The sequence below is a fragment of the Sus scrofa genome, chromosome 1 (assembly GCF_054392235.1).
Source record: "Sus scrofa isolate SSC_HxYL_T2T_F1_AM1 chromosome 1, Sscrofa_HxYL_maternal_Yorkshire_Landrace_v2.0, whole genome shotgun sequence".
In the NCBI taxonomy this organism is placed as follows: domain Eukaryota; kingdom Metazoa; phylum Chordata; class Mammalia; order Artiodactyla; family Suidae; genus Sus; species Sus scrofa.
The window spans coordinates 280127667-280140000 of record NC_139383.1 but is presented as its reverse complement, the minus strand read 5'-3'; the positions used below and the strand labels follow the sequence as shown (position 1 = coordinate 280140000).

Here is a 12334-nt window from a genome sequence, read left to right as displayed (position 1 = left end):
CTTACAGGGAAATTGCTTAAACTAAGCAAAGAATTCAATTTTAATTTGCATAAAATATTTATCAAGGCTTACGCCCATTTCCGCGCAGCTCCCTTCCTGCCAAGTTTAAAATTGCTCAGACGTACAGAGGTGCAATATCGGCATGTGAGGAGGCCATTAGGCCAGCCCTCCCGGCCACTGGAGCCCGCACAGACGGACACGCGCCTCCATTAGCAGCCAGCCGGGCCCTGCCAATTTCTCCTTTTCTCCCCCCCCTTTTTTTTTCCGCAAACAGATTGTTTTTCTCATTATGTTTTTATATCTACCTAAACTGTTAATTAGGCACTTAGAAGATTTTTTATTGGGGCCTAAGTGTAACAAGCTGCTTTGTTTGCAGGCGCATACCTTGCTGCTGTTCTGTAAACAGGAGCTTTTTGCTCCAGAAGCCACATTGTCAGCCTGTCACCCAGGGGGATGGTGTGATGTGCTGGGAAGAGGTGGCCTGTACCCAGCCTGGGAACTCTGGCCTCAAGTTGGGGGTCTGGCCCGGCCACAGGGGAGGGGAGAAAGAGGAGGTGGGTAGGCGGCCAGGGAAGCCGAGGACGTGACTCCAGTGGGTGCAGCTGGATGGTAAGTCACCTGACCCAGGCTTGCTGGACCCCAGCCTCTTCGGAGCCCATGAACCTGTAAGACCTAAGTGCAGAATCTCAGCAGCTGCACCTGAACTACTTTGTTCCCACAAACGGGGCTCTCGCCATCCGGCCACAGGCCTTTCTGTCCTTGAATGCATCCAAGTTCATTCCCACCTCAGGGCCTTTACACTAGCTGTTCCCTCCTACTGGAATGCTGTCCCCCCAAATCTTCTCAGGGCTGACTCCTCAGCTCAAAGGACACCTCTCAAAGGAGCCATCTCTGACGAGCCGGTCACTTGCACGTGGCCCTGGAGACTTTCTGATCCGACCCTCTTGAGGGGTTCCTTTACTGTCTGTCTCCCCATCAGGAGATGCTCCGTGAGGGCAGGGACCTGTCTGTCTAGTCCGGCACACACGGTAGGTGCTCCAGAATGAGTGAAATACGCTCTGTGTACAGACACACACGAATCTATAGACATGTGGCCTTTTCTTAGAGAAACGCGTGGTGCCACGCCTGGCTCCCGGTTGGTGCTCCAGCACTGTGTGTGGAAAGAATGGGCGACTACTTGGGGGCAGGGGTGCCTTAGATGCTGCCAGGTGGGTCAACTGTCACCAAGTAAAATGTGGATGCCTCTACCGCCCACACTACCTGCCCTCCTGCAGGCTCCTAAACCAGAGCAAGTTCAGTGTGGCCCCCGCAGACCACTCCCAGAGATGCCCGAATCCATCCTCCGACGGTGGCTGCGACAGAGGGAGGGGGAGCACCCTTCCCAGGAGCTGGGATCAATGGGAAGAGTGAATTAGCCGTGGTGAGTGACTAATCAGGGAATAATCAGGTTATATGCACCACAAAAATGTCTGCACGTCCAATAAAGAATTGGGTTTATGGGAAGACACAAGAAGCTTCAGGGGAGGTTTGTGTGGTCTCGGGGAGCAGGGACTCTGGGGTGGGACTGCCCAGGCACCAAGCCCCACCCCTGCCCCTGAGCAATGCCTGAGGATGAGAACAGGAGGGGCTTCATGGGGTTACTGGAAGATACAGTGAGGCCACGCATGGAAAATCTTCAACATTCCATAAACATCAACTCTCAATACAGTCGTTAAGACACCTGATCCTGGGGTCCCAATGGCAGTGACGCCCTCTCAGCTGAGCATCCTTCCCCGCCCTCAGGCCCGGAGTGTGAGCCCAGCGGGTACGATTGTTCCCACCTCACAGAGAGAGATCTGAGGCTGGAATCCTGAGCCATCACTAGAATGACGGGAGGGACCAGGGGACTGTTGCAACAGAGGGCTTTAGAACCTTCTTAGGTCACGATTGCCCTGGGTAGAGGTCAGCCCGAGGCAGAGCGCATCCAAGTGCGAGATCGGACCAGGTCGGGGGCTTCTAGGAGGTCAGCCCATCTGTGGCCAGAACTCAGTGGGTGGTGGGGCCGGGCAGGGTCTGGATGGCAGCAGGAGCGGTGGTAAGAACAGCCGTCCCACATGCAGCCCTCAGGCCGGTCAGTGTGCAGTGCTGAGAGGCTTACGAGCCAGATCGCGTTGGATGCTGGCCCCAGCCCAGAGAGGGACCTGAGGACACTGAGGCTCAGAGAAGGGACGTCACTGCCCCCACCACGCAGTGAATGCACAGGAAGCGGCAGAGTGGGTTGTGAACTTGGGTCTGAGGGCCCCCAGGGCTTTTATCTTTGCCATTACAGGATGCTGGTGCTGCAGAGGACAGAGTCGGGCAGGTCTAACTCAAAGCCCAGGCCGGGAAACGACTTTCCACGTGACTCCTGGGCATGCAGATTCCCTGGGCTAAAGGTCCAGGTGGACCACGTGGGTTCAGCAGTCCTCACGTGGCAGGGCTAATGTGGCAACATCAAAGGTCAAAAGTCAAACACGCAGTAGGCACGCGGCAAACAGCTTTTGTCGTTACCATCCTCTCTGTCCTTCCCTTTTCCCTCCCCCCAGGTTCTTATTCTAGTGGAAGGAGGCAGGCAGCAGAACTGGGGCAGGTGGCAGTTCTGCATGAGTCAGGGTCCACTCAGGATTAAGAGGGGGTGGCAGTGAGTCAGCTGACACCTCCTCCCCCCTCCTCCCTTGGCCGCTGACCCCTGGGTGCCGGGGTGGGGGGAGGGAAGCCCTGTGTGCCTGCTGCTTCTCAGATGCATCCTCCTGCCACCTCAGCGCCTGAGCCCGGGCTGGACACTGGGGACAAAGGCGAGTCAGACCCAGACCCCCACCTTGGGGAAGCCCCGGCCTGGTGGGAGAGGCATGCTGGACACGGACAGTTCTAACTCAGAGGACCGCCAGAGGAGGATGGGGCGTCTGCCTGGGGAGAGCAGGTGTCACCACGGCCGACAGCCCCCAGGGCATGGTGGGTATGCAGCAGCCTCAACTCCAGGCTCAACTTACCAGCTGTGTGACCTTAGGTAAGTTCCTTCACCTCTCTGTGCCTCATCTTCCTCCTGGCAAAATGAGGCTAGCATGAGTACCTCCTCATGAGGGTGTCAAGAGCATTCCACCAGCTGACACCAGACCCACATCAGGCTCTGCCCTGCTCCCGAGGGCAGGACCCACTGCACTGAAGTCCCTGAAGGCACCAGGAGCGTGGTGACTTGCCCGAGCCCGCCCAGCTCCCGAGTGACCCAGCTGGCCCTGAGGCTAGGCCCCCAAATGTAAGCACCCTAAGGACAGGGACGTGTCTGTCTTCTTTACTGAAGAACCGCTACCTGCCCCCACCAGGGCCCAGCCCAGGGAGCAGGAAGGGAAAGAGAGATGAGTCATCCAGGATTTCACCCTGGAAGGAAGGAGGGGGAGGGCATTCCAGGCGGAGAGAACAGCACAGGCAAAGACAGGGAGCTCTGAAGGAGACCTCTGTGCTCAGAAAGCTAAAGTCACCCACAATTCCTGGGTGGAGAATGAGAGGCAGGCGACCGAATGAGCCTGGTCTGCAGGGTGCTGGTAAATGCTTAACGATGGGCCCTCTTTAACAACTGGGATGGGGGAAGGAGCGAGGCCCTGAGTCGCAGCATTTGCTAATAATTTACAAGGAAGAAAGTCTCCTAGCACGGCTGATTTCAAGCTACCAATGGGACATCAACCAGATCTCAAAACAGAAAATTCAACAACCCACTCCCGTGAGCTGGTAGACTGGGGAGCCTGGGGCGGTCAGGGCTGCCTGACTGCACCTCCCCTCTGCTCACACGCGGGAGGCTATTTCCTGGCAATGAGGCCTCTGCGGGTCTCAATGGGGCTAATGGTTTGCAGGCAGAGGCGCGTCAAGGCAAGGCGGTTCCATGTCCAAGTGGAGTGACAGCTCTATTGGCACTCCCCTCCTCATCTCCATTTGGGGCAGAAGTAGGGTGATGGGTGTCAAAGGGAGGCCAGAGCCCTGTCCGGACCCTCTGGCCACCCACTGTCCCCCACCCTAGCTGGGGAGCCCCGGGACCCAGCCACGAGGTAGTGTCAGGGTCACCTTGGGGAGAGTTATTGGGGCCTGGGTGGAAGAGGGGCGATATTATGCACTGAAGGCCACAGCCAAGGACACTAATCTGAACAGACAAGGAATCAATGGGAATTTCTATTTAGGGAGGAAATCAATAGGAATTTCAAGGTAGGAAAAAAGGGAATTACCTTTAATTGGAGTTCTTGCCCAGTTGGGTCTCTGGTGAGGCCGGGGCTCACCGGACCTTTGAGAAACAGCCAGACCGGTCCCCCCACTCCACCCTGGCCCTTCCTGGTGTACCTCCCACCAGGTTAAGAGACCCCTCCTCTCATAGAACCCTTTGGCCTCTGGTTAGGAGGCCAGGGTTGAGAGGGCAGATAGAAGCCTCTAGAATCAAACACTCAGGGCGCCATTTCCTCATCTGTTGGGTGGGGACAGTAGGAGTGTTGGCCTCATTGGTGAGGAGCAAATTTCAGATGTGTGAGAATTTAAACAATGTGCCCCAGATCACACAGCTAGGAAACAGGTGCTGGGATTTGAACCCAGGCCAACCTGGCACCAGAACCTGGGCTCTAACCACTGTAAAAATAAAAGAAAAATAAAAGGAGTTCCTGTTGTGGGACAGTGGAAATGAATCCAGTGAGTAACCACGAGGTTGTGGGTTCAATCCCTGGCCTGGCTCAGTGGGTTATGGTTCCAGTGTTGCCGTGAGCTGTGGTGTAGGTCGCAGATGTGGCTCAGATCTGGCATTGCTGGGGCTGTGGCAAAGGCCGGCAGCTGTAGCTCCGATTAGACCCCTAGCCTGGGAATCTCCATATGCCGTGGGTGTGGCCCTAAAAAGCAAATAATAATAATAATAATAATAATAATAATAACCATTGTGCTCTGCTGCCCCGTAGGAGATGCTCAGCCCTCCTAGAGGTGTCCTAGATTGTCCATGTCCTGTCTAGGGGAAGTCAGGTGGTTGTGAATGACTCTCTGGGCCCCAGGGGCCTGCCTAGGGTGAGGAGCAGCCTATGTTCAAGCCACATGGGGAGGGTCCTGAGCCGGGCTGTCCCCACTGTTGCACACATGCACACACAGACATCCCCCAGGGTCAACGTCTATACAAGGAAAAGGACACTCTAAGGAAGAGGCCTGGAACCACCCCCTACCCCAGGTTCCCAGGCAGACCCCACAGAGGGCAGATCTGGTGGCTGCAGAGCACTTGGCAAAGAAGCTGCAGTGGAATCAGGGAGCCTGCCCCTCCCCCACAAACCACAGCCCCACCTGAAGCTGAGGGTCACCTGGGGGCTTGAGCTGGGGTCACAGCAAGGAACTCCCCTGAGCTGAGGGCCTACTATGTGCCAGGCCCTGTTCCTGGGGCTTTTCTGTGTCTCACTAGAACCTCCCCCACTCCCTGGGGGAAATGAGGGACTGTCACCCCAGAAGCAGAGCTGAAGGAGCAGGAGAGAGGTGGGCAGTCTCCCCAAAGTGGCATCTCTTCTGTATTTCGGGGGGGTGGGGTGCTGCTGCACCCATGGCATATGGAATTCCCAGGCTAGGAGTTGAATCAGAGCTGCAGCTGCCAGCCTACACAGCAACACCCGATCCTTAACCTGCTGAGTGAGGCCAGGGATTGAACCCACATCCTCATGGATACTAGTCGGGTTTGTTACCACTGAGCCACGAGGGGAACTCCTCTTTTGCCTTCTTAAGGTAATGCGTTGGTCTGTCAACTGTTCAAATTGTGATATTTAAAAAAGGCTTAGAGGAAATTCGTAACAAAGGAGCAGCTGAAACCCCAAGGTGGGGGAGGGGGAGGAGTGGAGGGGGATGGCTCCTTTACTGTTCCCCCCCCACCCCAGGGGGCCCACATGCGCCCCTCTGGAGACCCTTATGTGGCCTCTCTGCTTAGAGAGCAAAGGCCAGAGGGGAAAAGGGACTTGCCCAAGATCACGTGGCTAGGAGGAGGCTGCAGGAGCTGGAGCCCAGGCTGCTCTCCCATTGCCCCCAGCGCCTTCCTCAGCCCAGAGGGTGCAGCCCACTGAGGCTTCTGAGGTGGCTGCAAGGGAGAGGAGTGGAACAAGAGGCCCTGAGAAGGAGCAAAATTAAGAGATTCTGAGCAGAACCTGGCCCTCGTGGAGAGCTGAAGGGCTGGGCGGGGAAACAGGCAAGCTGAGTTGTAAGGACAGAGCAGCAAGGCAATACTAATCCTTGGGGAGCCCCTGACCCCCACGTCCACCACTATTCCAGCCTGAACCTGCAGGGGGCGCCAAGGACACGGGCTGGGCGAGGGCTGAAGCCAGATTAGGGGTGGAATTCTGCATCAGCCCCTTACACATCAAAGGGGTTTGACCTCCATGGCCTCAGTCTCCCCATCTGTGAAAAAGGGGGATCAACCCTTCTGTACAAGCTATCGCCCTGGAAGACTGGAAAAAACATGGAGGGTAAGGTGCCGTCCCTGAGGAAGCGCTAAGAGCAGTCTGCCGCAGGAGGTCCCCGGACAGATGGATGGACAGATTGACAGACAGATGAGTGTGGCTGAGTGGAGGAAGGCATGACCGTGGGCTGCCCGGACCGACTAGCCTGGCAGAGAGGTCCCCAGAGGGGTGCCCCGGCCCATGGTGGGGCACATGGTCTGAGCCTGGATCCGGTCACTGGCTGCTGTCCCCACCCCTCACCATTCCTGAGAACAAGGACAGTGCGGCCTCTGCTTGTCCCCCAGCTCAGGCACACTGGGCCCAGCACATTTGGGGGAGCAGAGACCCAAACCCCAAACGAACCTCGCTGGGAATCTGAGCCATGAGCACCCCGCAGAGGCCCTGGTTCTGGGCACCAGGCTTGTTCTCATTCCTCTCAAATCTCAGGTAACCCGCAGGTGTGGTTATGATCCACACTTCGCAGGTGAGGAGACAGGTCTGGACTGTAAGCCGGGCAGGCGGCTTATCCAAGACCCCGCAAGCTCTGCTCTGTCTGATTCTGCCCCCACGCTGCCCTACCTGGGCAGGGAGGGCCTGGGGTCTGCGTCCAGCTCTCCTGCACCCAGATCGGTGGGGAGTCGGCCTCCTCGGCCCCTCCTCCAGACCTGCCAGGGTCTCAGGCAGAGATGAGGCCTGTCCCTGCCCCCTGCCGGGTCGGCTGGGCTCAGCTGGAGCTGCAGGTTATTGGAAGCACCAGGGCCCTGCTCATCTCATTAAGTCTAAGGGCAGGGTCAGCAGCTTTTACAGGCCCCATAAAGCATCGCTCGTGGCCATTTCAGCACACAGCTCGCCCTGGCACCCTGTTCCCTCCCCGGGCCAGGGAGAAGGAGTTTTTTTCCCCTGGAGGAAAAGACTAATCTTCCAGACTCATGAAATCACCAGAAATGCCATGGGGGGATCTGTGCCCCAAAATGTAATTAACAGAGTGACACCTCAGGCCTGGTGCAGAGTCCACTCGAGGCCGCAGAGCGTGTCTCGTATGGGAAGCATATCCACTCTGCCCGCCCCCCCTGCCCCCATGAGGACCTCTCCAGTTGGCCATCACTACCCAGGCAGGGCAAGTCCCCTCCCGTCCCCTGCCTCTTTCTCAACAGCCCCTCTGCCACTCTGAAGGGGCAGTCCCCCCGCCTCAGCCTCCCAGGCCAGGGCCTCACCTCTGAGCACAGGACGAATCCTGTCCCCTCTGCAGGGACGGTGGTGGAACCCTGGCTCTGTGGCCTGGCAGTTTGGGTCTGGGCTGGGATCCCAGCTCCTCCACAGACCAGCGACGCAAAGCTGCACGGGCCTTGCTTGCCTCATCTGTAAAGTGGAGGCAGCTGCCAGGAACAGGTACGCAACCCCCCTCCCCGTCTAGCCCTGCAGGGGGGCGTGGCTCCTGCTACCCAGCCCTCCCCGTTCCCCCCCAACCCGGCTCTAACTGCCTCCCTCCTCGCCAGCCCCTCCTGCCCAGAACTCCCACCCCAAAGGCCCCCAGCCCCACACGCCCCTGACCCTGCTCCACAGGGGATACTCCTGGACCTTCTCTTAAGCCCCACAGCTGCCACGGCCCTGCCAGATGTGTCCTACACCCCGTCCCTCCCCACCGCTCAGCATACACACCCCCACGGCTCCCCTCCCCAGACCTGGCTTGGCAGAAATGAGGAGGAGGCGGCCTGAGGACCTAAGGTCTTAAAAACCAGGGTACCCTAGAGGGCTGGGGCAGGAGGGGTGAGAGTGTCACCCCCACTTCCTCAGTGTGCAAACCCTGCTGCCGAGCAGGAGTTGGCTGATGTTGCCACAGTGGGGGCAGACGGCAGGGACCACAGTGTTTCAAAAGCTCAGTTACAACAGCATGGGATACACAGCCTGTTCTCTGGCCACACAAGCGTGCACACGCACACACACACCACACCCCCTTCACAAGCACAGACTCCTCTGAGGTCCGGCTTCTTCCCACACTTTACGCCCTAATCTGTAACCTCAGGCACACCTGTTACCAGGGACAATCTGGCCCTGAATATTCTACAAATTCAGACTTGTAATCCTACAGGTTACAAGTAGGCCTGGGTAACCAAGCAGGACCCTTGGGGGTCTTCCCTGCAGCCAGGTCCTCTGCCTGCCTCTTGTCTGTAGAAAAACTTTAGCCAAAAATAAACTTAATCAGAGAAGTAAGAAAATGCAGAGGGAAAGGAAAACAGTCGAGCAAGACAAAAGAATAATAGTTTAGCCATTCAACAAAGTCAAGGACCTTTAGTCCCTCCTCAAGGGTCATAGATAATATTCTGAATCACGTCCTTTGAGCTGTTTTGCAGATTCAGAAGCCCAGGTGGAAGAAGTTAACCGTAGGCGGCCCACAAACATGCAGACCCCAGACTGGCTGGAACCAGACGGCTAATGATGTTGATTCCCAATTACCTCACCACCAGCCAATCAGAGGAGTGTCCACGAGTTGATCACGCCCTGCTCCTTGAACACTGTAAGACTCCTCAGTACCCTCTCCAGGGCAGGGCACACAGTTTTGAGGGGACTAGCCTGCTGGGGCCTCTGCCTGGCAAAGCACGAAAGTCATTCTTTTCTGCTTCACCCCAAATTCTCCGTGTCTCTATCCCACACCAGTGAAGAGAAGCCAAGTTTCGGCCACACATGGTGCAAGCACAGGTGAAAACATGCATCCTCTTATAGGCATGGACATGCACACACACACAGGCACACATACACAAATTCAGAGACCTGGATACCCGTGAACCAGCATGCACACACAATCCATGCACACATGGTTAGCCTGTGCACAAACCTGTGCACTTCCAGATGAATATATACACAGGCATGTACTCACACACAGGCATGTACTCACGCACAAATTCGGAGGCCTGCAGACCCCCGAGCCAGCATGCATGCACCTGCCACTGGATGCTGCTGTTCCTGCCCCCACCCCCATTCCCTGAGGAGTGCTTCAATGCAGGGCCTTCCTGAGCCTTTGAAAGCCCCCCAGGTGGCTGTGCATGGCTGAGAAGTGGGGCACAAAGGGAGCAGCCCCTCCATCACAGCAACAGACTGTTCATGCCCAGCATGTCATCAGTATTGGAGCCTCCGGGGCCAGAATGGGCCCCACTGTCTGGCTGTAACTCTTCCTGTTTAGAACCTAGGTCAAGGTAGCATGCAGTAGGAGTTTCCTGGTAGCCTACTAGTTAAAGGATCTGGCGTTGTCACTGCTGTGGTATAGGTTCAATCCCTAGCCTGGGAACTAACACATGTCACAGGAACAGCCCCCCCAAAAAGGGTAGCACATAGTAGATGCTTAATAAATGTTTGTTGAATGAATGAATATCTAGTTCTGGGTACTATTCCCCACCCCTCTCTATCTACCACCTCTGGCTGGTGGCCAGTCTCCTCCTCAACCCTAGTGAACAGATCTTCCTCATGCCCAGAACCCCCCACTGGGAGGATGGTCTGGTGGCCTCACAGGGCTACCCTCCTGGAGGAGGAGAGCGGTTCTGGCTTGAAGAGAGGGTTCATGGATGGGGAGGGCAGGATACACCATCCCCCCATCCAGACCTTCCCCAGGGCCCTCCCAGGTCACATACTCTCCTGGGCAGTAGATGCTCTCACAGGATCACCACCCAGGAGCTACTAGCTCCCCAATCCTGACTTCTTGCCAGCGGCCTCATGGCCTTACTTGGCCTCCTTCAGGCCCTGTTACCCTTTCCCCTAAACGTGCTCCCCTCACAGGCTCCCTGAAATCTGCCCATCACCCCACTTCCCATCAGGAACAAGATAAGAATGTCTTCTCTCCTTACTTTATTCAACATTGTACTAGAAGTTCTAGCCAGAAAAATCAGACAAGAAGATAAAAAAGCATCCATATTGGAAAGAAAGAAAACTATCTCTCTATGTAGAACTTACATATAGAAAATTTTAAGGAATCCACCCACAAAAAAAATATTAGGGCTAGCTAACAAAAAGTTGAGCAAGGTTGCAAGATATAAGATTAATATGCATGGAGTTCCCTGGTGGCACAGCAGGTTAAGGACCCGGCATTGTCACTGCTGTGGTACAGGTTCAATCCCTGTCCTGGGAACTTCCACATGCTGCAGGTATGGCCCCCAAAAAATCAATATACAAAAATCAGTTGCTTTTCTATACATTAGCAATTAACAAAAAATGAAATTAAGAAAATCCCATTTGCAATAGCATCAAAAAGAATAAAATACCTAGGTGTAAATTTAACGAAAGAAATGCAATACTTTGAAAACTATGAAACACTTTCTAAAAAAATTAAAGAAGATCTAAATAAATGAAAAGACAGAAACATGAGATGGGATTAAGATGGTGGAGTAGAAGAACTGGAACTCACCTTCTCTCATTAAAGTTAACAAAATTACAACCAGCTCTGAACAACTTTCAACAAAATAGACTGGAAACTATCAAAAAAGATATCCTACTCCAGGGAATTCCTATCACGGTGCAGCGGAAATGAATCCAACTAGGAACCATGAGGCTGAGAGTTCGATCCCTGGCCTCACTCAATGGGTTAAGGATCCGGGGTTGCCATAAGCTGTGGTGTAGTTCGCAGGTGTGGCTCGGATCTGATGTTGCTGTGGCTGTGGCATAGGCTGGCAGCTATAGCTCTGACTGGACCCCTAGCCTGGGAACCTCCATTTGCTGCAGGTGTGGCCCTAAAAAGCAAAAAAAAAAAAAAAAAAAGATATCCTACTCCAGAAGACAAAGAGGAAACCACATTGAGATGGTAGAAGGGGCAATTATACGATATAAGCAACCCCATACCTGCTGGAGGGTGGAGCACAGCCTGAAAAGTAACTACATTGCAGAGGCTCACCCACAGGAGTAAGAGTTCCAAGCCCCATGTCAGGTTCCCACACCTGGGGATCTGGCATTGGTGTTCCTGGAGCATTTGGCATTGATGATGGCCAGTGGGGCTTGTGCACATGTACTCCACGGGACTGAGGGAAGTGGAGACTCCACTCTTGAAAGGTACACATAGGGTTTCATGTGCACAGGGTCCCAGGGCAAAGTAGAGAAGAGACTCCACAGGAATCTGGGTCAGACCTGCCTGTGATTCTTAGAGGACCTCCTGGGAAAACGGGGTAACTGTGGCTCATTTTTGGGGAAGGACATTGGAAACTAAGGTCTCAGGAATAATCATCAGTGTGAACTTCTCTAAAGGTGGCCATTCTGGAAAAATCTGGTCCTACCCATCAGAGCTGAGAAGCCCCAGGTCAAACAACAAAACAGGGGGGAACACAGCCACACCCACTGCCAAACAGGCTGCCTAAAGACCCCCCCCCCAGGCACATGGCTGCCTGTAATCACTCAGAGACAAAGCCCCACCCACCAGAGGGATAAGAATCAGCTTTACCTACCAGTGGACAAGCACCTGACCTGCCTATCAGGAAGCCTGCAGCAAGCCCCCATACCAACTTCAGGCACAAGGGGGGCAGCTGTCAGAAGCAAGAGAGACTAGAACACTATTATCTGCAAAAAGGAGACCACACCAAAAATCTATACAAAATGAAAAGGCAGAGAATTTTATGACTCAGATAAAGGAACACACACACACACACACACACACACACACACACACACACAAACCTGAGAAAAATAGCTATGTGATCTGGAGATTACCAATCTCCATGAAAAAGACTTAGACTAATGATAGTAAAGATGATTCAAGATCTTGGAAATAAACTAAAAGCAAAGACTGATACAAGAAACATTGAACAAAGAAATAGAAGATTTAAAGATTAACCAAGCATAGATGCAAAATACAATAAATGAAATAAAAAAATCACTAGAAGGAACTAACAGCAGCATACAGGAGGCAGAAGAACAAA

The 12334-nt window shown here is 54.4% G+C and overlaps 1 protein-coding gene across 10 annotated transcripts in view; it reads right to left on the bottom strand.

The window, feature by feature from the left end:
* The window catches only part of MVB12B (multivesicular body subunit 12B), a 492693-nt gene that overhangs the window by 405484 nt on the left and 74875 nt on the right, over positions 1 to 12334 (bottom strand). For 3 of the 10 annotated variants that reach the window (XM_084996582.1, XM_084996524.1, XM_084996609.1), the window contains exon 3: positions 3009 to 3061. The exons of 6 other annotated variants lie outside the window; for them this stretch is intronic. The gene's annotated coding sequence lies outside the window, so the exon portion shown is untranslated. Of the gene's footprint in view, positions 1 to 3008; positions 3062 to 7657; positions 7803 to 12334 lie in introns of all 10 variants that reach the window. One more of the 10 variants, XM_084996518.1, reaches the window with a different exon arrangement.